Source organism: Pyxicephalus adspersus, chromosome 6 (assembly GCF_032062135.1).
Source record: "Pyxicephalus adspersus chromosome 6, UCB_Pads_2.0, whole genome shotgun sequence".
In the NCBI taxonomy this organism is placed as follows: Eukaryota; Metazoa; Chordata; class Amphibia; order Anura; family Pyxicephalidae; genus Pyxicephalus; species Pyxicephalus adspersus.
In genome coordinates, this window is record NC_092863.1 from 60761533 (window position 1) to 60786640 (window position 25108).

Below are 25108 nucleotides of genomic sequence, written 5' to 3' on the forward strand. Positions count from 1 at the left end.
AAAAAACTATATCTAGTGATTCAGCCAGCATAATATGAAGTCTTTTCCAACAAATGCAGTAAGCCTCTTGACTTACTCAGACAGAAGTTATTTGGTGCATGTTGGAAATGCTTACCAATTGCCTTCTTTTGACGTTTGTCTAAACATAACTTTAATCTCTTATTTGATTTGGGAATATGATAGGAAGCAATTAAGTTTGTATAAATCGGGGCTGTTTTTAGATTTCATGTCTGATATATGAATGATAAGTTCTTTTTGTCCCAGCTGCACTCCTGATTAGGTGTTGCATGAGTATTATTGTAAAATTTAGACACTAAATTCTCTTCTGATGGGTACTCCATACTTGGGTTTCTGGGTGTTTGGTGACTGTTCTCAGCAGTCTTGACATTTATCTTTCCCTATTAACTCTGTCTTTAAACTTGAAAGTCACCAGAAAAGGGAAAATTTCCTAAAAAGACAGACTTTATTATCTGCCCTAGGAACTGACCCTCTAATGGTAATAAAAACTAAATGAGCACCCAATAGGATCTTTACAGAGCTTATTTCCCTACAACAATAAGTGGAATTTTGAAAATAAAAGAATAAAGTATGTTTTCTTTAACTGTAAACCATAATAATTGATGTTCTTCAGGCTAATTGCTCATTTTACTAACCAATGTAACACATTACTACAGTATACGCCAAAATAATTCTCATGGTGCACTGACTTGAGCCAGAGGAAGTTACTTCTTAATATATATGGGTTTAAATGTTGGTGGCATTTATAGGTATTACTAATCATAGCATGTCAGTACAACTCTATGCTGAATTCAGCAATCCTAGCCTGACAAGCTATATTTCTGAGATGAGAAGCAGTGGTGCATTACATTTCACAGAACATTGTACAATCATTACTAAGCAGTCTCTATAAAATAATACAGGGCTTCACTTTCCAGTGTTTCAAATCCCGACCTCAGGAAAGGAACCCATAGGGAACATAACAGAGTATCATCATAAAATCACATAACAAACTTAGAGTGTATGTGACTTTTCAAATGACACATTGGGTAAATATATTTCCTTTTTTACATTTTGAGCAAAATGGTTGTACAGTTCATGTAGAGTGAGGATCATTACACAACCGCAGATATGATTCTTTATTGTAGATTCACGGTTACAGTTCCTTGCTCTCCAATAAAAAGATATCTGATACGTTTTCTTTAACTTCATCATATACCTAGAACATTGGAAATGATTTATCTACTTTATTGTATGTTTTATATTCCCAGCATCCTCTTCTTTGAAAGCATAAAACAATAATGTAATATTGTATATATATAATTAAAAAAAAACCCACATTGAGTTTGAGTCCAAATGGTAAATCCATTCCATATATTTTGGTTAAAGTTTACATTCTTAGTCCATCTCTTTGTCAAGATTTGATGTGGTCAAGTTTAAAAAAGTGCTTCATCACATGTAATTTCCCTGTGTCTCTTTATGTCTAGGTACTTGCTATATTTTTTCAATTCAACATAGCCCAGTAGTGGGCTATCCCGAATGAGACCTCAACGCACCTTAGCAGCAGGACTGCCTTGCAGTGCACCACTGTGCATAGGAACACATTCACTGTGTAGGAGGCATCCTATTTAAATAAATGGGCAGTGTACGACAGAAATGCGGACCCACCTTTAGATTTATTAATTTGTCTCTTCTCTTTCTTTTTTTGCTTTTTAACTTTTTTAATTATGTATTCCTATTGTTTCTCCATTATGATAAGTGTGTTTCAGAGAAGTGTGGAATTTAGTAATCTGGGGATAAATAACTTTCAATATTTGTCAATTTTTTACAGATATTGGTTTAGATCTATTTAGAAAATGTATTAACTTGGCACACAAATGGTGTAGCATCATTATCAATATAATACCCCCTTTCTGATTATTTATCACACATCTCTATAATCCTCTTTATTTTAATCCTTTGGTTACTGGAAATGTGATTTACACTTCTAATCTGACTTTTTGGCTTTCATTTAAATACTGCACCATGAAGATGTAAACCTCTATAATGCATTATTTGATTTGTGTATGTAAGTTTAATGAATAAATCACTAAATATCGTGCCTTGTCTCAACTTGATTTAGTATCCAAAAAATGAACACTTTGTGTAGTACACTATATTAATTTCAGAATGTTTGAGACCTGGTATTTGATGACTTGAGAAACAGAACAGCTTGAAACTGTAATTTTATTCTGCATATGCCAGTTTTACAAAGGTAAATATAATATTCTGTATAAATATATTTTTCCAGATCAGTGTTTTTTTCATCTTTGTTAGGCATTTGTCAGTATGTTTGCATGTTAAGTTTTTAATCTTAAAAATGTCTGTGGTTTACAAAGCTTCAAAGCTCAAGATGTAAATTTATTCAGAACTGTTGCTGGAATTCGAATAGCTTTATTATAAAATTAATACCTCATTGTACAATAATTTGTTACCAGAATTACCTCAATTTATTCAAAACCTCAATTTAGACAAAAACCAGATATCTCTTAGAAAAAAAAACTCACCTCAATATTGTATTGCTTGATTGGTGAAATTAACAGTTTTGGATTTGCCGGAAAGGTAAGACTAACTTCGTTGTCGAAATTTTACCTGATCAAATTAGCTGGAGTTTTCCAACTTCACCGGCGTCATCCCTTTTTCCCGCAGGCTCCAGGGGACGCCCCTTTCCTCTAACCACACAACGGGCCCCCGAATGCGCTCCTCCACAACTGGAGCACTCATGTTTGAAACGACAAGTGGGTCCAAATTTACAAATCCCCTCATTAAACGACCAGCAAAGCCCCTTCTTCTTACCCGCCAGGGATCCTGCTGGCCCGGGACCTCCGACGCTCCCCAGAAAGGGCTGATGCGACATCCTTGCCGACGTCATCAGCCGCATCCAGAGGCTGATATCCTTGTGGTCCCAGCGCATACCCGGCCTCAAAGCCTTCCGTTGCCTAAACTGTTCGTCGTAACGCAACCATGCAACACCACCATAAACTCTGTAAGCCTCACTAATGGCATCTAGATAACAAAACAGTGCAGAACAATTCTCAGGCGCCTTCTCCCCCACAATACATGCCAAAATTGCAAAAGCCTGCAACCAATTCTGGAACGTACGGGGAATCAATCGCCACAACCCCTTATCTTCCCCTGCACGCTTACCTTCCCCTGGCTTGGATTCTCGCCCTCCAAAACGCTCCACAGGCAATAAGGAGAAGATCTCCACATACTCACCCCTCCAGATCCTGTCCCTAACTTCAGGAGCAAGATGAGCACCCAACGGACCCTCAAAACAAACATACACCTCACCTTTTGCACCGTCCGCTACCCCTATTAAAATGGAAACGTATTGCCATTGCAAACCTAAATTTAAAGGAAACCTGTAAGTAGTCTATGGGTTTACAAACTTTTGTTTGTATTTGAGCTCCTTTCTTTCCTTGTACAAGTCAATGCAAATGTTAAAAAAACAAGTCAAAGCAACTTGATGAAACTGAGAACCAGCTGATAAGGTCAAAATGCAGGTCTAAATTCCTGATTAGTCAATATAAACTGAGGCTTATGGGGACAAAGTTGTCAACTATCCATACACTTAGTTGCTGATGGTCAGTAACACATTTCTATGTATAACAAAAGGTTCCAGGCTTCTATTCAACCTGCCAGTAGGATCCAGCTAAGTTCCTTTTGTGGCTTTATTTTCACTGTTGTTGCATTCTTTTTGGTTAAATTGTGTACTTGTGTACTGTGTACTCACAGTTCATCCACTACAAAACCTGTAGAACTGTACGCAGTTTTTAAACGTCATCATGAATCTTCCAGCCTCTTCACCCTCAACCTTTGCATGCCTTTTGTAGATATGATGTCTGATCTTGTTATTGTACTGCTAGAGCTAGCTAGTAATCTAGAAGGAGGGGAAGCCAGACCATTGATTGAATTATGTTCTAGAATGTGTTGAGTCCGAAGCCCATTTACCCAATGATAGGCTACAGTCCTACAGTGCTGCCACAAAACAATGCCACCATAAATCTTTGCATGCCATTTTTTGAACCTTTACTCCAAAAGTATGGAGATATTTAGGCATAACTTGACAATGGCTTTTTATTTGTTTTAGATGCATCTTTGAATAGTAAAACATTGTTAAGGATAGCCACCTCTGTAAAAAACATATCAGATTATCATACCTATTTCAACAGGTTCCCTTTAAAGACCTTAATGGAAATATCAGATGTGGAGACTTTCTGGAATTTTGATAAAGTGAACACACAAATTCGTAGTGACCATGACTAAATAATGTACGGTATTGTTGCAGTTCCAATATGCATAAGGCAGAAGATACAAGGGTTTAAAAAGATTTATACATAGCTTACACTAGTGTTTTAAACACTGCTAAATGTACTATAAATGTTAACTTTGATAAAAAAATTCTATTAATTCCATGTTCCAGTGCCGGGTTTTGGGGCACTGGAACATGCAGTATTTGGTGATACTAATGTACCCAAAAATGCACATAAACACTTCCATTAAAATTATTATAAGCATTATGGATGTTTAAGGGCATTGAGTTTTTTCTCTCTTCTCTATCTCACCTTTTTCTCTACAAAAAAGGAAAAGGGCCTAATTTATAAACACCTGGGTAAACACATACCATTTCCTTTTAAATAAAGACAATTTTTGTATTATTTCTTATTTTCAAAACAGAAGGGGTTTTAGCCACAGGCAAAGGATATAAACTGAATGTGATGTTTTTTTTCTGGCTCTTCTTGGCATTATGGCTTGCTGTAGGCAGACAGGAGTTTCTTCTACTAAAGGGCACTCTGCCGGAGTGCTGAGCCTTGGCAGGTCTGATTCATGCAGTAGTAACTCTCTTCTCACAACATGGTCAATGGCTATAAATGTCATGAGCAGCCTCTTGTGCAAAGGGTAAATTTTTAGACACATCAAAAGCGTTTTGTGTTGATTATGATACTTATTGATTTGCCACTTGATTATAAAGTAGCAGAATGGAGGAAATCAATATGTCTTTTTATCTCCAGAAGTATAGGGAGATGCCACAGTTCAGTCTAACCTTCACATTACACATGACCTGTTTACTTTATAGAAATGATGTTAATCTTTTTACTTTTCAAATAAAAAGAACCAAACAGCCTTTGTGGCTTCACGCAGACCTTAATATTCAGATCATGTCTTCCTAGAGTCAATTTGTTTGAATACAAGTGATACCAGCATTGTGTTAAATAAAGCATAAGGAAAAGCATTATGTTTAGAGGGATGCTACCGGTATTAACATTTTCTAGAACTGATAGCAAGAGTTAATCAATCCAGACCCCATTTTTGGTTTTCTGTTAGGATCCATTGCTTCTTATATCTTTCCTGGACTCTTATACAAGGATGGTGCACATAAAGTCATCTTGTTGTTTATAGAGACATTGGGCTATGCTTGCAATATTTCTCTGCTGAAGTCTCTAGGACATGGCTGTCCCACTCCAGTCCTTGAGGGCCAACATCTGCATATATTTTTAGAAGTTTGCAAATACACAACAGTGAATTTAGTAAGGTAAGATTTACAAAGAGTCTGAAGATGACTGTTTATATAAAAGTCCTGGCCCGTATGTAGTTCTTGAGGGCTGGAGTTATATAGTCCCACTGTAATTCAGTTCACCAGGGTAAATCTCTAACCTATTATTCAACTGTATGATATATTTTCATGACTGATAGTTGTAATTTTGTACCAGTATACTTATGTATTCCAGCTTGTTGTTTACCTTGCAAACCGTTATTTAAATGGTGGATGTGAAGGGCAGCACCCATCTAACAATCACTTGCCAATAAAGACTGTCATTGGCTTCTGGCTTTTGCTAATATACTCAATAGGTGTACGTTTGTTAGTAGGATTAGTAACTTTAACCTGGACTGGTGCATTTTACCACCCTTAGTAAACTGTACTTCCTAATAGTGATGGCCAAATCTTCCTATATTTGATTCACCTAAAATTTCATGAATTCATGAAAAAATTGTTCAAAATTCTGTGAACCTGATCTGCAAGACACATCCACTGAAGTCCAGAGGAGGATGAATGTTGTCATTTATTTCAAGTGACTTTTTAGGCCTTATAGGCAAACTACTACCGTGTTTCCCAGAAAATAAGACCTACCCCGAAAATAAGACCTAGCACTTTTCCCCCAACCTGCCCTAATATAAGACCTACCCCGAAAATAAGATGTGCCAACTGCCTTTGCTGAAGGCCTGGCTGTCCCTGCACCCAGTCCACCTCCAATTCGGGCGGAAGAGCCGATGCAATCGGGCTCTTCATGGCTGTCAGCGCAGAAAGGTCAAGAAGGAGGAATTAGGGTCTCTGTTTGTACTGTGGGGAATCGGGCCATTTTGTGCGATCCTGCACAAGGAGGAAGTCGGGAAACTTCAGCGCCTAGGGGGGGTCGAGGAAACCTCCTAGGTGAACAGGTATGTCTTCTAAAGTCAGATTGTGTGTTATTGCCTGTTGAAATTTCCTGGAGTTCTAATGTGAAACATTGTCAGGCCTTTTTGGATCCCTACTATTGGGCCACTTGAATCTGTGTGTATATTGGCTATTGATGACTCCCCTCTGCAGCTGAGGAAACCCATAACAGTTACTCCTGGGGTTTTGGTGAAAGTGGGGGTTACCCATTCCGAAAAGATTGATTTTTTTCTGCTTGATATGCCTTCCTCACCTGTAAGTTTAGGGCTGCCTTGGTTGCGCAGACATAATCCCATAGTTGACTGGGATTCAGGACAGATTAATAAATGGGGTAAAAAATGTTTTGAGGATTGCTTAGTAAACTTACTACCTTTCCATTATGCTGGTACATCCCTAGAGAAGCTGTCCATTCCTTATTCAGACTTCTCGGATGTATTCTCTCCACAGGCCGCTGTTGTTCTTCCAAGGTCCCCCCCCCTGCTTCCTGCTTCCAGGTACTAGGCCACCCCAAGGGCACCTCTATAATCTCACTTTCCCTGAAAATTTGGCCATGAAAATGTATATAAAGGAAAATTTGGAAAAGGGCTTTATCCGGCCTTCTACATCCCCTGCTGGTCCTGGGTTCTTTTTTGTAGAAAAGAAAGATGGTAGCCTTAGACCGTGTAATGATTACAGAGGGTAAAACAAAATTACCATTAGGAACAGCAACCCTTTACCCCATATCGATGACCTGTTTGGCCAGTTAGTCAGTGCCCGAGTTTTTACTAAGCTTGACCTAAGGGGGGCTTACAATATCAGAATAAGGCAGGGGGATGAGTGGAAGACTGCTTTTAATACTAGGGCTGGGCACTATGAGTACCTGGTTATGCTCTTTGGGTTGTGCAATGCCCCAGCAGTCATCCCGGACTTCATGAATCAAGTTTTCCTTGATGTTCTTGGGAAATTTGTAGTGGTTTACTTAGACAATATTTTAGTCTTTTCAGCTTCTCTGGCCCAGTATCGTGTGCATGTTAGCGGGGTTCTTAAGAAACTTACAGATAACCATTTGTATTCCAAATTAGAGAAGTGTGTTTTCAAAGTTCAACTAATTTCTTCCTAGGTTACGATGGATCTGGCCAAGGTCACTGCTGTCCTTGATTGGCCTCAGCCCACCAATTTGAAGGGCCTACAAAGGTTCCTAGGTTTCGCAAATTTTTATAGGAAATTTATTAAGAATTATTCGGTCATAGACACTCCCCTTACTGATCTGACACGGAAGGGAGCAAATCCTTCCCAGTGGCAAAAAGCCTTTTTTTTTTAAAAAGGCTTTTTGCTCCGCCCTTATCCTTGTACATCCAGATACTCAGCAACCCTTTTTTGTGGAGGTAGATGCATCCGAACTTGGGGTAGGTGCAATTTTGTCCCAGTACGGAGGAGAATGTTTACACCCTTGCACCTTCTTTCCCCGTAATTTTCTCCAGCAGAAAAAAACTATGATATTGGTAATCGTTAACTCTTGGCTATCAAGTTAGCTTTTGAGGAGTGGAGACACTGGTTGGAGGAGGCAGAGCATCCAATAACTGTATTCACTGACCATAAGAATCTGGAGTACATAGAGGGTGCCAAAAGGTTAAACTCCTGACGAGCACGTTGGGCATTATTTTTTGCACGTTTTAACTTTACCATTACATATAGACAGGGGTCCAAAAATGCAGATGTCCTATCACATAATTTTCCTGAAGCTGGCTCCTGCACAGATTATGTGCCCGAGTTCATCCTTCCTTCTCACTGTGTGCTTGGGGTGTTATCTGCCAGTTTGCTTTCCCCTGATTTTATCTGCTATGTTGGAGCCTCATCAGTCTGACCCACCTCCAGGCAAACCCCCAGAGCGGGTATATAATGCTGGGAGAATAAATAAAGTAACCTATAGGGTAACCCTGCCTCGCTCGGTTAGGAGTGTAGACATTTTCCATGTCTTCTTATTAAAATCAGCAGCTAATGCGGCACCTTCCTTGGAGCCTCCCCCTCCTGTGGATGTGGAAGGTGAGCCTGAGGTGAGTATGAGGTTGAGAAAATTTTAGATTCTCGTTGGGTACAGAGGGGGGTTTTTTAAGAAAGGGCCCTCCAGGCATAAGTACCCAGGCGATACCTCACCGCAGAAGGGCGTGCGCAGCCTATTCCCTCTGGCGGCTGAGCTCACGGTAGCACTAGGGTTGCAGGATCAGGGACAGCTGGTATTGTGTGGCAGCTGTTTACCTGTCATAGTCAGCCTGTTTGTATGACAGAATGACAGCTGTTATTGTTCGGCAGCCTACTATACCTGTCAATGACAGGTATAATATAATTGGAACCAAGATTGCCTATATTGAAAATAATTGGATCTAACCACCACTCCATGGTGGAATTCCTCCACTGATCTGTGACCACCAATGTAATGGCCACTACTCCAATGACCACTATTGTAAAAAGGGCTGTTTTCCACTGACTGAAAATGTAACAGGTTGCTTCTATGATGATTACGAATGTAAAAGATTGATTGAGGTCTTTAAATTTACAAAAGGCTTGCCACCTTCTAGTCCAAAACACTAAACCATTTCATATGATTTACCAAAATTGGGTATGGCTAGTCCTTATGTTTTTTTAAACAAAAAACAATGACAAAATATAGGGCCCCTTTACACCTATGCTTTTTAACATATGTTAATGCAAGTACGCAGTCTTGGCACTGTATTTCATTAAAAAATTTTTGATGGGATACTGCGGATGGTGCAGACAAAAGTCAGAAAGGGTTTTTCATTACAAATGTTAAACACAAACTAGTTTATAACTTGATATCTTTACACTTATTTCTCCTCCCTCTTACACAATCCTCCCTTTCACCCAGGCCTGGACTCCATAATTGGTGGACCTTGTATAATTATACTACTGTTCACTCTTTATTCCAAAATACCTAAATGCCCGTTTTTCTTATATATGCCATTAGGACTCCAGTTTTTGTCCTTCGTCCATATCTCCACCAGTAACTTGACATGATTAGCCACTTTTGAACATGTCTACCCTTGCCCCCCCTTTATCACCAAAGCTCATCCCTACAATATACAATATGTCCTGACTAGGAAGCCTAGTCTTTCATCTCATTTCTATGTGACCATTTGGGAAAAAGACCTAAACGTTTAGAGATCACTGAAAGATTGTGTCGCATATGGTCTCATATTTCCAAATGTTCTATAAATGTTCTTATGCAAGAATTGGCCTTTAGGATACTTACCAGATGGTATATGGTGCCTATTTGTCTGGCACATGCACATGCCTTCCATTCTGGATGTTGTTTTAGAACAGTGTTCCTCGACCTTTTAACAGGGGGAAACCCCTTCAATTAACTTTAAAGTCGTCAGAGAACTCCCACTATAGAATAAGAATACCTCCTACATTGCTGATTAGTGGGAAGACTGTCATTCTTACAGATAGTCAAAAAGACCATGTCAGTCAAATAGAGAGGCACAAAGTTTTCATTGCTCAAGAAACCCAAAGCAACCTCAGGAGAAACCCTGTTTTAGAAGATGTCAATCTCCGGATGACACTATTTGCTGGTCATGTCTGTTTATCTCCAGGTTTTAAACAAAGATTTTTAAAATGCTTCTGACACATTTTAGAATTACTTTACTGAAAGATCCATGACTTGATTAGGTCACACAGGACATACATGCTTTTTTTGCTAATGAGAAGTTAACTATTACTCTCATAGATAGTCATGCTACTTTTTTACATGACTGGGAAACTTGCATCCAATTCACTTTCCCATCCCTCCCTGCCATAATGCATTTAATGGATGAAACTGCTTCCTCAGGGGATAGATAGCAGTGTATCACCAAAAGACCTTCCGATAGTTTTAGCATATGCCCAAATATACAGCACCATAGCCTAGGCTTCAGCAGCATTAGGTTCCATCCTTTTCTGATCGTCGTGCATTTAAAAAATTTAAAAGGAGCCATCCTTTCCCAAGTCTTGGAATGACAACTTACATATTCTCCATACCACACTGTACATCCAGGTGTTCTTTACATAAAGGCATTGCACTACATAACCCAGCAATTACATATTATGCACTGACTAGCTCATATGGTGCTCTTCATCCTAACACTTCCCTATTTCTAAAAAAATACGTTTATATACCATTGTCAGCAAGTCCCTCTGGTCATTGGTCAGTCTGTTTGTTTATTAATCCTGTATTTTGTATGCATTGCCATATGTAATATTCCATATGATTTCGTTTTGTTACCTCATTTTTCCTTTTAAAACACAATGGAAGTTTAATGAACACAAACAGGTAAAAACAGGACAATGATATCAGTGCAAACACATATGTCCTCATATACAAAATATATACAGTAAGTAGGACGTGTCTACACAGGAGATATTGATGACAATTGATTGATATAGAATAGACATGGTTGGAAAGGTGTGAATCTAGCTAAATAAACAGTGAAAAGACTTTTAAAAAATTCTGTAATATTGTTTAGCCAACTTTCTAATCTAGGTGCTCTTCGACATTGGATGTCATCCAAGTAGCTTGTCTGTCTGAGCCACCTAATGACCTCTACCTTGGCTGATTAGCTCCACAGTCCACAGTCATTCACTCACTGCTAATTTGGGCCTCATTGCATATCCCACATTTTCCACACTCCTTTTACTGCACATTTCAAATTTAGCTTACTATTTTCAGTACATACCCCCACACACTGTATATCTCAGATTCTTCCCCCTCCAATTTTACTATAAATTTACCTTACCCCTCTCACTGCAGGGCATAGATTTTCCTTATCTTCCCCCCATTGCACATCACAGACATTGAGACTCCCGTCTACTCTAAAGCTATGTACACAGATTACATTTTTCTCATTGGAAATCTTTCACAATCATTTCCAATGACAAAAGACTGAAAGATGAATGAACAAGGGCTGTACATACAGCACCGTTCTGTTCTATGGAGGGGAGAATGAGCGAGCGGCACCCCGCTGTGCTCTTTCCCCTTCACTTCTATTGCAGTTGTTGGTCTTACGTCGTTTCTGGATCCGCCAGGACAGATCCATGAATGATGTCGGACTGCCGCTGTACACATTCTCGTACGAGACAAGCTCTGAAGCAAGAATCGAACAAGAATCATCAGCCTAATATTGAATGAGTCTACCAGTTAGGGAAAGCGTGACTTTCAGACAGGTGAAGACCGAGTGACACACCTGTAAGCCACTCATTTGGGGCCACCAGTGGCATAACATAGACCTAGCTGGAAAACTGGATAACCCTAATTTACAGTATTTTTCCAAAGATTTTTTGTTTAAAGGCCACTCACAGGCAGATAAAGGTTAACATTTAGACCTTTGCATTAAATACACATGCACCTAAAATACTGCAATCCTATATAAAATAGATTTAAACTCCAGGTAAACATATAACACAATTTAAATCACTTATTTCAATTCCAAGATGCTGTCATAGCCTTAATAATCAAAATAAATGCACATTAGTTATTTAAGAGCATACAACAAAACCATTGATTATTCACTATTGATGGGTTTAATGGAAGAAACCCATCTATCTATGTGCTGCAAGTTTCCAGGATGTGATGTGCAACCTGATTTTGCATGGATTTATACATTAAGACTGCAGCTAATGGGCCTCATGTGGAAAGTTTCAACCGTTTAAAGGTTCCACCCACCACTTTTCTGTAGGTACTGTACAGTATAACGCAAAGCACATCATTCCTGGCTTCTATTCATTCAGTGCACTTTGTGTGCCGCTTTGCTGCTCAGATTAAATTCCCGGGATCCTGGAAATGACCATTGCCGTTTAAATTTGAAATTCAGTTTTCAAGCCTTTAAATAATTGAACACTTATTCAATTATAAAGGCAGATGTGAGAAATGATACTTTTAATGCTGCAGCTTGTGGTGGAAGTGTGTCAGATGCTTGAATTCAATTTAGCTTTGTTACATTGCTTATTGAACGCAGCTGGGCTTCAGCAAGACTAGAACCTTTTTATCCCCGGTTCTCTGCTGCTTGCCTCTTCTATTATTCTGAGAATGAAAAGCAAAATCTAAACTATAATCAGGAGTTCTATTATATGTGTCTGTCTATTCACAATTATTTGGATGTTCTTGTTAGGACTTGAAGTTTTATGAAAGGAATATATTCAATTATTCTTGATATTTTTGGGGACAATTAGCCAAAAACAAAACTGTAGCTGGGATTAAAAAAAATTTGTTTAAAAACAAAAAAGTAAGTCCTTGATAAAAAAAAAATCCTCTGTGATCTAGTGCTGACCCCCCACAGACAGACCACCCTGAGGCCAAGGAATGCAAAACGGGTGGGAGCAAAAGATGAGGTGGACAGCCACAGCATCTCTTTAAAGATGCACTCCAATCAAAATTCATCATGCAAGGAGTCTATTCAAGGAGTATTTCAGTTTTTCATCCAGTCACTGCAATAATGTAATAGTATTTTTCAGTATTCATGTGATTAAAACTGGTTTTACAGCTATATGTTTTAGTAATATAGAGGAGAAAAAGTGCATTTTAACACCTGGAAAACCACGCATTTTACCATGTTACCTGCTTGCACATTTCTTTGTATTACAGACGAATGCACAAATACATTATCTGGCAATGCACCTGCTCTGTAGTATATTATGCATTGTATTACATTGCATTACATTACATAAAAGGTTGTATGGATTTTTTTTTTTTTGTCCTTTACCATGCGTTGGTAGTCCCTTTAAATTTACTGAACCTTAAATTAGAAAATAAATCATATGATTCAAACTCTAAACTCTTTGCATTAATCAATGGCTAACATAGTACAAGTCTCTATTACTGGTAAAGATTTGTATAAAAGAGAACATGTCAGACTTGGCTTTAGATGAATTGCTGATGAAAATTATAAAGTTCATGTAACAGCTTTTGAAAAACTTCATATTTATAAAAGCCTATCCTATCAAAATAGCTGAAGAAAGGAACAGAATCAGCATCTGTGATTTAGGACACTGTGAAAAGTAGAAATGACATGTGCACAGAGGATCCCTGGACAGAAGCTGTATGCCTGGCTTTGTGCAATTGTGAATTTTTTCAGTACAGCCAATGTGTACAGCAACTCATTGAAGCTTATTTGCTCTCCAAGAAAAGTAATTTGGACTTGGATAAAATAAACAGACTGAGCAAGCACACACTAATCAACCGGTACATTAAAAACAGCTTTGACTCCACAGGACCCTTTAAAGGTACCCTGTAGTATATCAAGACATTAGCAATATATCTTTCAAGTCACAGTGACTCCATCAACTTTCCTTCTTCCCTTGGTACATTCTACGCCATCTCCCCCCTAGGTGAACAATACACACACGCATCCCCATCCAAATGATTTCAGTAGAAAACAAGATTCTTTAGACCACACCATATTCTTCCATTGCTCAATGGTACAATTCTGATGCTAAAATGCCCACTATAGGTGTTTTCTGTGGACAGGGTTCAGCATTGACACTGTGACTTGTCTGTGTTTAGGCAGTAAACTGTATTGCACTATATGAATTCACCCCTTTTTTTTTGTGGTCAATATTAAGATTTTCAAAAATGATCACTGCAGTAGCTCTTCTTTGGGATCAGAATGGATGGGTTAATTTACCACTCCATGAGTCTTTATTCACCTCCTTGAGTCATTGGCAGGCATTACCCATTACTGGTTTATTGACTGTCCTTCCTTGGATCACTTGAGGTAGAAACTGCTTATCACTGCTTATCAGAAACATCACTTGTTTTTTTTAGAAATTCTCTGACACTTTCGTCCAGCCTTTACAATTTGGCCCTCATATTTTTACCCTGCTGCTATCAACACATCATCTTCAACACCTGTTTACTTGTTTCTACTATATCCTGATATATCACACCTCTTTTAAGGAACCCTCCCAACTCTCCTCACTCCATTATCAGTGTCAACAAGTTTGTCTTTTCTTTGGGTCCTTGCCTACCCTAATTGGCAAGGCCAGAACAACATAACTCCTGCACATAGAACTCATTCATTCTCACCAGCCAGCCATGCCAGGATTGTATACTGAGCTCTACATGTGCAGCCCAAAGTACACTGAATAGAAACGGGTAAACAGGCAGGAAAGTTTATTTCATTAAAGAAGAAGCATTTTGGGTGACAACACTGATAAATAACACTGAACTCACTGTAACCAAGCAAAATATTTCCCCGCTGTCATTTCCTCTCAAGCTTCCAACCCACAGCCTCTTCTCAACAATTGACTCCCTCCTAAACCCCACACTTGGTCCCCCCACTACATCTTTCTCTGCCCAAGACATTGCCACCTACTTTAGAGATCAAATTGACAAAATCAGACATGATGTCTCTGCTCACTGGGCCACTCCAACCATATTCACCCCTTCCACCTGTAAATCATCACTGGCCTCCTTCACCCTTAATGAACATCATTGGCCTCCCTTAGCCCTGTGGATGAAGTCTCCTCTCTTCTCTCACCATCTCCATCCACTACCTGTCCGCTTGACCCAATTCCCTCCAATTTATACTCCATGCCCATTTCTCCACCCTGGCCCCCGCCCTAACTGAATTATTAAACTTCTCCCTTTCTACTGGTATCTACCCCTCGGCTTCCAACATGCCATTATTCTCCCTATCCTGAAGAAGCCCCCACTAGACCCCTCTATACCTTCTACCATCCTATCTCTCTTCTCCCATATGTTTTCCAAATGCCTTGTCTACAAAAGACTCACCGATTACCTGAGCACCAACTCTCTCCTTGACCCTCTCCAGTCTGGCTTTCGAGCTGCCCATTCCACCGAAACAGCCCTTACTAAAGTGGCTAATGACCTCATCAGAGCTAAGTCTCACGGCAACTTTTCCCTGTCAATCACCCCCTTCTAATACAAATCATGCGCTCCATTGGTATCAGTGGAATTGCTCTCTCTTGGTTTACTCTCCTCCCTGTTGGTGTTCTCCAAGAGTCAGTCCTTGGACTGGTTCTCTTTTCTCTGTACACCTCCTCTCTCGGTAGTCTCATATCCTCCTTTGGCCTACAGTACCATCTCTATGCTAATGACACTCAAATCTATCTGTCCACCCCTGAATTGTCTCGCTCACTCCTGGATAAGGTCTCATGCTGCCGGTCAGCCATCTCATCATGGTTGTATGACATATTTCTGAAACTCAACCTGGAAAAAACAGAACCCATCATTTTACCCCCCTCAAATTCCAAATCTTACTCTGACATATTCTAACTGTTAACAACACTGTTATTCGTCCCTCCCCTCAGGCACGTTGTCTTGGCATCACCTTTGACTCTGCCCTCTCTTTTACCCACATATTCAGAACATTTCCAGGTTCTGTCACTTTCACCTACGCAACATCTCCAAAATCGGCCCCTTCCTGTCCCCTGAGACCACCAAACTCCTTGTACATGCTCTCATATCTCGTCTGGACTACTGTAACATCCTCGTCTCTGGTATTCCACTAACTCGACTCTCTCCTCTACAACCTATTTTGAATGCTGCAGCCAGACTCATCCATCCTTCCCACCGCTCCTCTTCTGCTCCCTCTCTTTGTAGTTCTCTCCATTGGCTTCCATTTCACCTTAGAATCAAATTCAAGCTCCTGTGCTTTGCCTTCACATCCCTCCACAGTTCTTGTCCCACTTACATTTCTGACCTGGTAAAAAAAATACTCCCCTATCAGCTCTCTCTGCTCCTCCAATGGCCTACTACTGACTTCCTCACTCATAACCTCATCACACAAGTTTACTTGTGTCCATTTTGAGTACTATTTTACTACTATATTCAGGTTTATTGTTTTCGGTTTACAAAGATAGATTGCTTTTTAGCTGTGCTTATTTTCCAGTTAAGTAGGCACCTGAATAAAAAAAAAATGAATGCTGCATCAATGACTAGCATGTAACACATTTTACAGACCAGTGATTGCTCTTTTTGTATCTGTGGCCTGTATCTGACCTTTTGAATAACTTTTTTACCATGTGTGTAAATACCTACATCTGCTGCATGTCTTTTGCACAGTTTTTTGTGGCTATTTCTGTCCATAGGAAGCTGAAGCTCTCCCTTTCACATTTAGTATATATGCTACAGCTGTGAGGTTCAGTTCTGCCTGAGCTTCTGCATGGGTTATTGCAATATGAATTGGTTTGCAATAAGAGCAGATCCTAAATTATTAATTTCTCTTGTACTTTGGGGAGTTTGTTCCAAGTACAATTCTGTCACAAATCATTTCATCAATATCAGTGAAAGACAGTCTGAAAATTAGCAGTTTGTGCAGAAGGTAACTATAAAACTTACACAGCATTTTTCCTTCTATTATTTTATATAAATGTAATACAGATAAATTACAATTAAAGCCTAGGAGTGACATGAAAACTGCTGGTGACCTCCTACAACTCGTTCCTGACTACCCCCTTGGACCTGTTCACTAAATAACACAATAAAAATGTTGTATAGTGGACCATGGTCAACTTAATCTATTTATTAGATCAGGTACAGGTAATATTCCCAACAATATTCACTCACTGGCCACTTTATTAGGTGCACCATGCTAGTGCCAGGTTGGACCCCCTTTGCCCGCGAAACTGCCATAGACTTTTATTGAATATATTTAACATGATGAAACATTCCTCAGGGATTTTGGTCCATCTTAACATAATAGCATCAAACTGTTGTTGCAGATTTGTTGACTGCACATGAATAATGCAAATTTCCCATTCTACCACATCCGAAAAGTGTTCTATTGGACTGAGATCTGGTGATTGTGGAGGCCATTTGAACTCGATGTCATGTTCAAGAAATCAGTGTTGTATAATTTAAGCTTGGTGACATGGTGCATTATCCAGTTGGAAGTAGCTATCAGGAGATGGGTACTGTTTTTTTTAAAAAGGTATGGACATGGTCAGCAAGAATACTAACATTGGCTGTGTCATTTAGAGAATATTCAGTTGAAACTAAGGGAGTTCATGTGTGCCAAGAAACTATCCTATCCCTCACACCACTACACCACCACCAGCCTATATTGCTGATACAAGGCAAAATAGGTTCATGCTTTCATTTGCTGATGCCAAATTCTGACCCTACCTTCCAAATATGATAACAGAAATTGACCCTCATCAGACCAGCAAACATTTTTGTCTCCTCTTTGTCTAATTTTGCTTTAAGGTTAGAGGTTTTTTTCTGTTGTAACAAGCGGTTATTTGAACTACTGTTTTTTTATCAGCTCAAACCAGTTAAGCTACGTACACGCTTCCAATTATTATCGTTTGTAAACGAACGACGAACGATCCTGCACGATATCTGCGAACGATCGTATAGCACCGATCCTGTTCATACAGATAACGACACGATCGTTCAAAGATATTGTACACACGTATATATACACACAGTATATATGAATATATATATATATATATATATATATATATATATACTGTATTTTCCGGCGTACAAGACGACTTTTTAACCCCGAAAAATCTATGACAAAGTCAGGGGTCGTCTTGTACGCCGGGTACCAGTACTTACCTGCAGCGCCCGGTGTCCTCGCGAGTCCCCTCTCTGGTCTGGCGTCCCTGCGAGTCCTCCTGTGCCTCCTTCTGTCTTCCTGCTTTTCAGCTTACATGAGTCCTCCTGGGCAGGCTCGCGTTGCTTCACAGCAGGACTCGTGTAAGCTGAAAAGCAGGACGTGAGCCTGGATTGGCTCTCCAGTGGAGAGCCTGGATTGGCTCTTCACTGGAACACGGCCATTCATTAAAGGAACGTGCCCATTCATTACTTAGAACTAGTAGTGTACAGTTCTTTCTGCCTCTCAGTTCTCACACAATAGTGAGAACTGACAGGCAGAAGGAACAGTACAATACTGGGCATATAACATGACCCCCAAATGATTGGTTAGAGTGGGGGGTCGTCTTATACGCCCAGTCGCCTTATACACCGGAAAATACGGTATATATATATATACACACAGTATATATGAATATATATATATATGAATATTCATTCATATATATATATATTCCAACGACGTTCATTTCCAACGACTATCCTCGTTCGTCAGGGTCGTTGGTTACTTTTTTTACAAACGATTTTTGGGAACAGAACTGTTGCTCTCTACACATTTTCCATTATATTCTATGTAAATTCTTTCATCCTCAATCAACTTTAAATAGTGGTTTGGGTGCTTAAACACATGAAAACCGTTTTTGCTGCTGCCCCATCTTGCTATTTCATTGCAGTTCCATAACTGATCATCTTTGATATCTGCCTGTACAGAGATCTGGAAGATACTTTGTTAATAATCTTTGTTTCTCCTGGCTAATACATGCAATGCACGCGCTGTCAATTATCCAAGTTGCAGTACATGCAGTTCTAAACATACAAATGCTGCAGAATTAGCATATACAGTATACTCAAGAATAAATGCATTATAAAATAATTTATCAAGATAAAACAATGTTGATCAATAAGAAAGCCAAGTCTGCCAATCCTAAATCAATTTATTCCAACATTTTAAAATATAAATATCCTTTTTATTCTAGAAAGGTTAATGCTTTTCAAAGTTTGATTTGAACTTTCATTAATTTAATGTCTTCATTGTTCCTAAAGTGCAAGTAAACATCTGTCACCCTTTAAGGTGTTGCCAATGGAAAAAGCAGGAATAAATTATGCATGAACAGCTCTTTTCTCCCTGCTTCCTGAATAAAAGGGGCTGTCTATGGTATGGTGGCCATCACTGTATTTAGCCAAGGTGAGCCAACAGTGCTTTGACATATGCTGTCAGCTGTGGGCAGAGTTTATAAAGGGTAATTGGGCCATTTGCCTGCTTTTCGTCTTCTCTATTGAAATACAAATAAATGAGAATTTAGGAATATAGGAAGGATACATGTCACAGCTGCATCTCTCTAGTAAAATAGTGAGTGCAAACATTAGATTACCAGCCTTATAAACATAATTATCAGCCTTATAAACATAATTATCACTTATCATATATTGATAAAATGTTTGATTCATTTAAAGGGTATAAATTTACAATATAAGCAAATGTACAGTCTTATCATATAAGGATTCATGTGTTTTTTGAGATGCAATAGGTTACGTTGGGATGTGTTTGCATAGCGACATGACTATGGACTTTGTAATGTGCTGCATAATATGTTAGCACTTTATAAATACTGTGTAATAATAATATTAACTGCAAAACAAATCAAAAGCAGGCTATTGCCGTACAGCACTATGTTGTATGCCAAAGACAACTTTGATAACATTGTAAATCTACTTTATCCTAATACTGAACATTTTATGGTATATGATCTTAAAATTCTTTTTATTAATATTCTGTAAACCTTGCTTTTATGTATACTTTAAAATTTGTATGCACCCAATGGGGAAACTACATTTGCTAATCACATATGCAGTATTTTCTCTTTGCACAGATAAGCCTTGATTGTACTTTACTTCTGATAATACAAGACTGTAAATAATCGCACACCCTTAGTAGCTGATATTGTAACAGTTGCTAACGCTGAGAAAGAGTCATTGTACTAAGGCACTGAGGGCTCTCCCTAGTGGCAGATCGAAAAAAAAATATATTACCATAATAAAGCAAAAACTTTGGCAAACTTTAAAAAAAAATACTTACAAAAAACTGTTTCTTTTAAAACAATATTTTTTCTTTAAATTGCATTTATTTTTTTAAATACATTACCACCCATTTAGGTCAGATCTCCCGAGCCTTTATATTCATAAAAATTATAGCCCATTTTTCTAGTTTCTGCTATAAAACTCAACAGCAAAATATGACAGTACTGGTAATTCCTAAACTATTCCAAAAACATGCAGTTAGATGAATTGGCTTCCCCCCCAAAAAAATTTAAATTTTTTTACTGTAATAAAGACATTTGACTATGGTAGGGACATTACATTGTGAGCCCTTTTGGAGGACAGCTAGTGACATGACTATGGACCTTGTAAGGAGCACTAAATACACACTAGTTATAAATATTAATAAAAAATAAAGCTACATGCACAAGCTAGATAATTGTGATCATCTCAGGTGAAAATCTAGTGCCTGTACTGTGGTCCCCAAATGTCATTTAACAACCCATTGCAGCAGATCACTAAACATCAGAGTGTGGATGACCACTGTCATATCTTTTAGAGGCTGATGTAGCTGGCTGCCTCTCATTCAACTTTCCCCCCTCCATAGAACCTAACAGCACTGTGTGTACAGAACTCATTCGTTCTAATGTCACTGTAAACAATTGCGAAAGATTTGTTCCAGCGGCAGAAATTTGATGCAGCTTTACACAGAGTCAAGTAAGGGATCAGTACAGATTTAACTGTTTGGTTGCAGCTGACACTTTTTTATTTCCCTGGACTTGGGCTTTTATACAAACCAACTAGTTACTAAATATGGGCATTTAACTGTTCAAAAGATTGGGTGTACTCCGTAAGAGCGGCAGTTTTTATTTTATGTACCCGTACTATTTTTTTTTTTAATTCTGTACATTTAATCATAATAGGAGACAGAATATCTCATTAACAAATGAGGAATGAAGTATTTAAAAAACACTACATGCATTGTTTTTGAAAATTGATCAACTTCCCACATGCAGTAAGATTTATTGGCTTCCCCTCAAAATTGACCTTGGATTACATTAATGACATAGGACTATGGTAGGGACATTAGATTGTGAGCTCCTTTGAGGGACAGCTAGTGACACAACTATCAACTTTGTACAGCGCTGTGTAATATGATGGCGCTATATAAATACAATGTAATAATAATAATAATAACATGCTAATTGATAAGGATAGGAAAGCCATATGCCAGGGCAATCCAATGGCACTTGTCTGCTAAGAGAATCGCTGTAAATTTGCTCTTAGCTTAAAGGAAATTAGGGAAAACATGGAAACTGACATTTTATGTACCTGTACCTTTTCTTAATGAAAATATTAGTTAACTAGTTATCATTTTGACCCTGAGCTTCAATACTTTAAGTCACTGTTCTGGAACAAGAATGCTGATAAGGATTTCCATTCCCAGATCTGCATACTTGTTCTAGGTTAGTGATTGAAAATGTGTAAAAGTCAGTGGTCGGCATAACAATAAGGCATCCCGGAAGGTCATCAATGGCATCCCCATACTTCTCATATGATTAATGAAGACAAAAAAATAATGTACGCTCAAACTGAAAGATAACAGGAGATAAAAATATCTGATGAAAATTTGAAATAGCAGGAAGAGAAATTCTCTTATACATAATATGACAGTGAGACTGCATAAATCTGACAACAAGGTGTGATGTAAATAAACATGACAGCAGGGTATTTTAGCTTGTCGTTTTAGGAATATCTAGTGAACTCTACTGGTATTTGATTGACACTTCTGAAATGTGAACAGTAAAGCTGCAACTCATAACTGTCCTTATCACTCAGATATGACATTGATTAACTGTAACTCAGTTTATCAGCATTACACATCCAGTTTATTAAATAAAAGAATACAACCTTACCTTGCACATGATGAAATGGATACAAACAGCCCTGTCTTCTTGTAAGAAGCTAGCAAGTTGCTCATTAAGTTAATCAACCTGCTTTGACAAGTCAGACACGATGAAAGAAGCTGGGAGTGGTCTCGGTGCATGTTACCCTCTTGGAGTTTTGGAACTCTCACATATTGAAGACTTGTGCCAACTGGAGATACACATAGCAGTTAACTCTTCAATGACAAGGCAGCAGCCCCCAATTTATATTTCATTTCAATAATGACAAACTACTGGATTTCTGCCTACTTTTAGAATAGATTTCTATTATAACAGCGTATATTTTAAATTATTTTCCAATAAATATGCTTCTGAGAAGAGCCTGTTCTGTATACTGTACAGAACCTGCCTAAAGTACTATTATAAGTTATCATTGAGCATCTTCATAAATTTAATTATGAATGTAAGTGGATAGCCATAGATTTTATGTCCGACACTGCTTTAAATATTAATACCATACTCAAAACCATTTGGATTTTTATAATGTGTACCTTTACTTATAAGTAGTGATACATCTCAGCATCATCTGATTTTACAACCACTTATCATCTAGCAATGCTAAAAATGCGTAACCATGCAAAATGTCTTTAGTTGCAAAAGTTGTTTCCAATCCCCTCAAAACTTAAAATGGAATTGAAAAAAGGGTTTTTTAAATAGTCTAGTCTGTAAATCTCCATTTCTTCAGTTTTTGTCTTTTGTATCAAAGGATTCAATACTATTTTGACTTCAACGTTTAGACATAGCCTCACATTCTCATTAAGCACACTTTGATTGAAGCTGAATTCTGGGTTGACCCAATGATTCCAAGCTGTCCATACTCTGAAGCATTAATGCCATCACAAACCATAACATTTATATCACCATGCTTTATATTTGGTATAAGAATCTTCTTAAAGTGGAACTAAAATTCAACTTTTAAGTTTGCATGATCAGGCAGGTCAATATTACAGAAACTGAGAGACAATGTCTCTTCTGCAAAAATCTGTCTTACCTGCCTGATCCCTCCAATTTTCTGGCAGCAAAACTGAGCTGCGTATGCAAATCGGCAGCTTTGTGTGCCAGGGAAGTCCATCAATACAGGCTTCCCTTGCATATGTTGGGATAAATGAGCTCCCGTGCACCTGTGTGAGAATTACGCCATCCCAGAATCGCCAATCAAGTTGGTCAAAGATCATCTGGTGGAAGAAGAAGAGCAGAAAGATGATGAAAAACTGCACTGGAACGAGAATAGGTGAGTCTTGCGGATTTATTTCTGCTTTACATGTCATATTTGGTGTGCCTTAACCATTTCAACTGTTACTGGGAAAGCAACTTTACCTTTCAATCATCAGTCCACAGCATATTTGCAGAAAGCCTAGTCCTTGGCTGTAAGTTCAATAGCACACTGTAGTCTTGATCTAATGTTCTTGGACAGCAAAATCTTTTTTTTTTGTACAGCTCCCATGCATTGGCAGGGCAAATGGAGTTGATTAGACATGAACTACTTCTCCAATAAACATCCATCCGTTTAGAATTTTAGGGACTGCTGTTCATGTCGAACTGTTTACTGGACATATTGCTGTGGGTCAGCTGCAACTACATTTGTGATATGTCTGTGTGGCAGGTTCATAGGTGTGATGACCATAGCAGGGTATAATAACAAACAAGATAGTTTAATGTTTTGTATACTACATAATAACAATGCGGTATTTTTTTAAACTAAAAAATGGGAACACTGTCTTTACCAACCACCTTCTAAATTATTTTCCAAATTATACCGAATCTGTATGGAATATCCCAGCCACTATTAAAACAAAATGACAACATTTTATTCTTGAATTGAATTGAATTTATTCTCAAAATCTAAGAACAAAGGTATTGTAGTTGACTTACCTAATTGCTATTCAAAATGGTAAACCGTTATCATTAAACTGTTTTCATACTAATGGATGTGCTTTCCGACTGAATATGATTCATGCCAGTCCATGATGTCACAGTGGCTAGTCCATGGTGTTACAGTGGCCTAGGTAAGAATGCTCCTCCTTTCTCATTTACTTTCTCCCATTGGACCATGGAATTTACAGGTCCTTCCTTCCTGCATAGCAGATCAAAACCTGCCTAAAACATACAAAAAGATTATGAAGATTTCCTTATGTGCAGGTTTGCCATTGAAATGAATTGCAGGAAAAATAGTCTATTATATATGTTGAATAGAAGATGTTGGTTTGTTCATTTGGAACCTGTACCCATAAGAACTACATAGGGTGATACTCAAAAATACTAAATGGTGGTGCTCATTAGAACTTCACAGGGTGGTGCTTTATTACTAGAGAATGGGAGGTCAGATTTTGCTGCAGATTGTAGGTTTTGGCGATTACCATACTTACTGTCTGGTAAAACTGTCATCTGGACAGAAAGCAAGAGAAAATCACTCTAATTGAGTTCCAATACAGTAGAAACCAAGCTGGTGTTCTAATTATTCCACAAACTAAAAATAAAAAAAACTTGGGCTTGGCTACACAATAAATTGGACATCTGAATCAGCAGCAAACCTTAAAATAGTGAGGTGACTGCCTAATCTCTCAGCATCAAGTTAATGAAGCAGGATGCCTGGTCAGTTTTTCTAATGCATGTACTGTAATCCATTTTATAACTTGCTAAGCCTCTAAAATTCTTCAGTACAGCATTTGCTGTTTCATCAATTAACAGTTGCCCATAGTGTTGTGTGCATAGTTTATGTCAAGGCAAAAAAAAAAAAAACAAATCAGGCAGTCAATCCATATCAATACATGTACATTACCATATATTGTAGCACATTAAAGATTCTGCAGGGTCTATCCTCTCCAGTTTTGGAGACCTTTAATAAATCAGGTCCCATGTATACAAAGTGTTCTGATGCTTTAAACCTAAATTGAAGCAAAACCTAATGAATTGCAAGTTTGTTGTCAGTGGAAGGAAAAATGCCTCTACTTTATTGGGAGTATTAAATGCTCTGGTGGCAGTGAGAGTAATAAATACCCCTGTCAGTGAACAGAATAAGGCCCCAGTGACAGTTTGAATAGTTACTGCCATTTGACTTGT

At 38.3% G+C, this 25108-nt stretch overlaps 1 protein-coding gene across 3 annotated transcripts in view; it reads right to left on the bottom strand.

Moving 5' to 3' along the window:
• CTXN3 (cortexin 3) overlaps positions 1-24119 on the bottom strand; it is a 39338-nt gene extending 15219 nt beyond the window's left edge. Inside the window, exons 1-3 of one of the 3 annotated variants that reach the window (XM_072413784.1) lie at positions 23921-24116; positions 23040-23223; positions 22019-22199 (exon numbers count right to left, since the gene is read on the bottom strand). The gene's annotated coding sequence lies outside the window, so the exon portion shown is untranslated. Of the gene's footprint in view, positions 1-4199; positions 4378-22018; positions 22200-23039; positions 23224-23920 lie in introns of those variants that run through there. The other 2 variants (XM_072413785.1, XM_072413786.1) reach the window with 2 other exon arrangements.
• Positions 24120-25108: the final 989 nt, after the last annotated feature.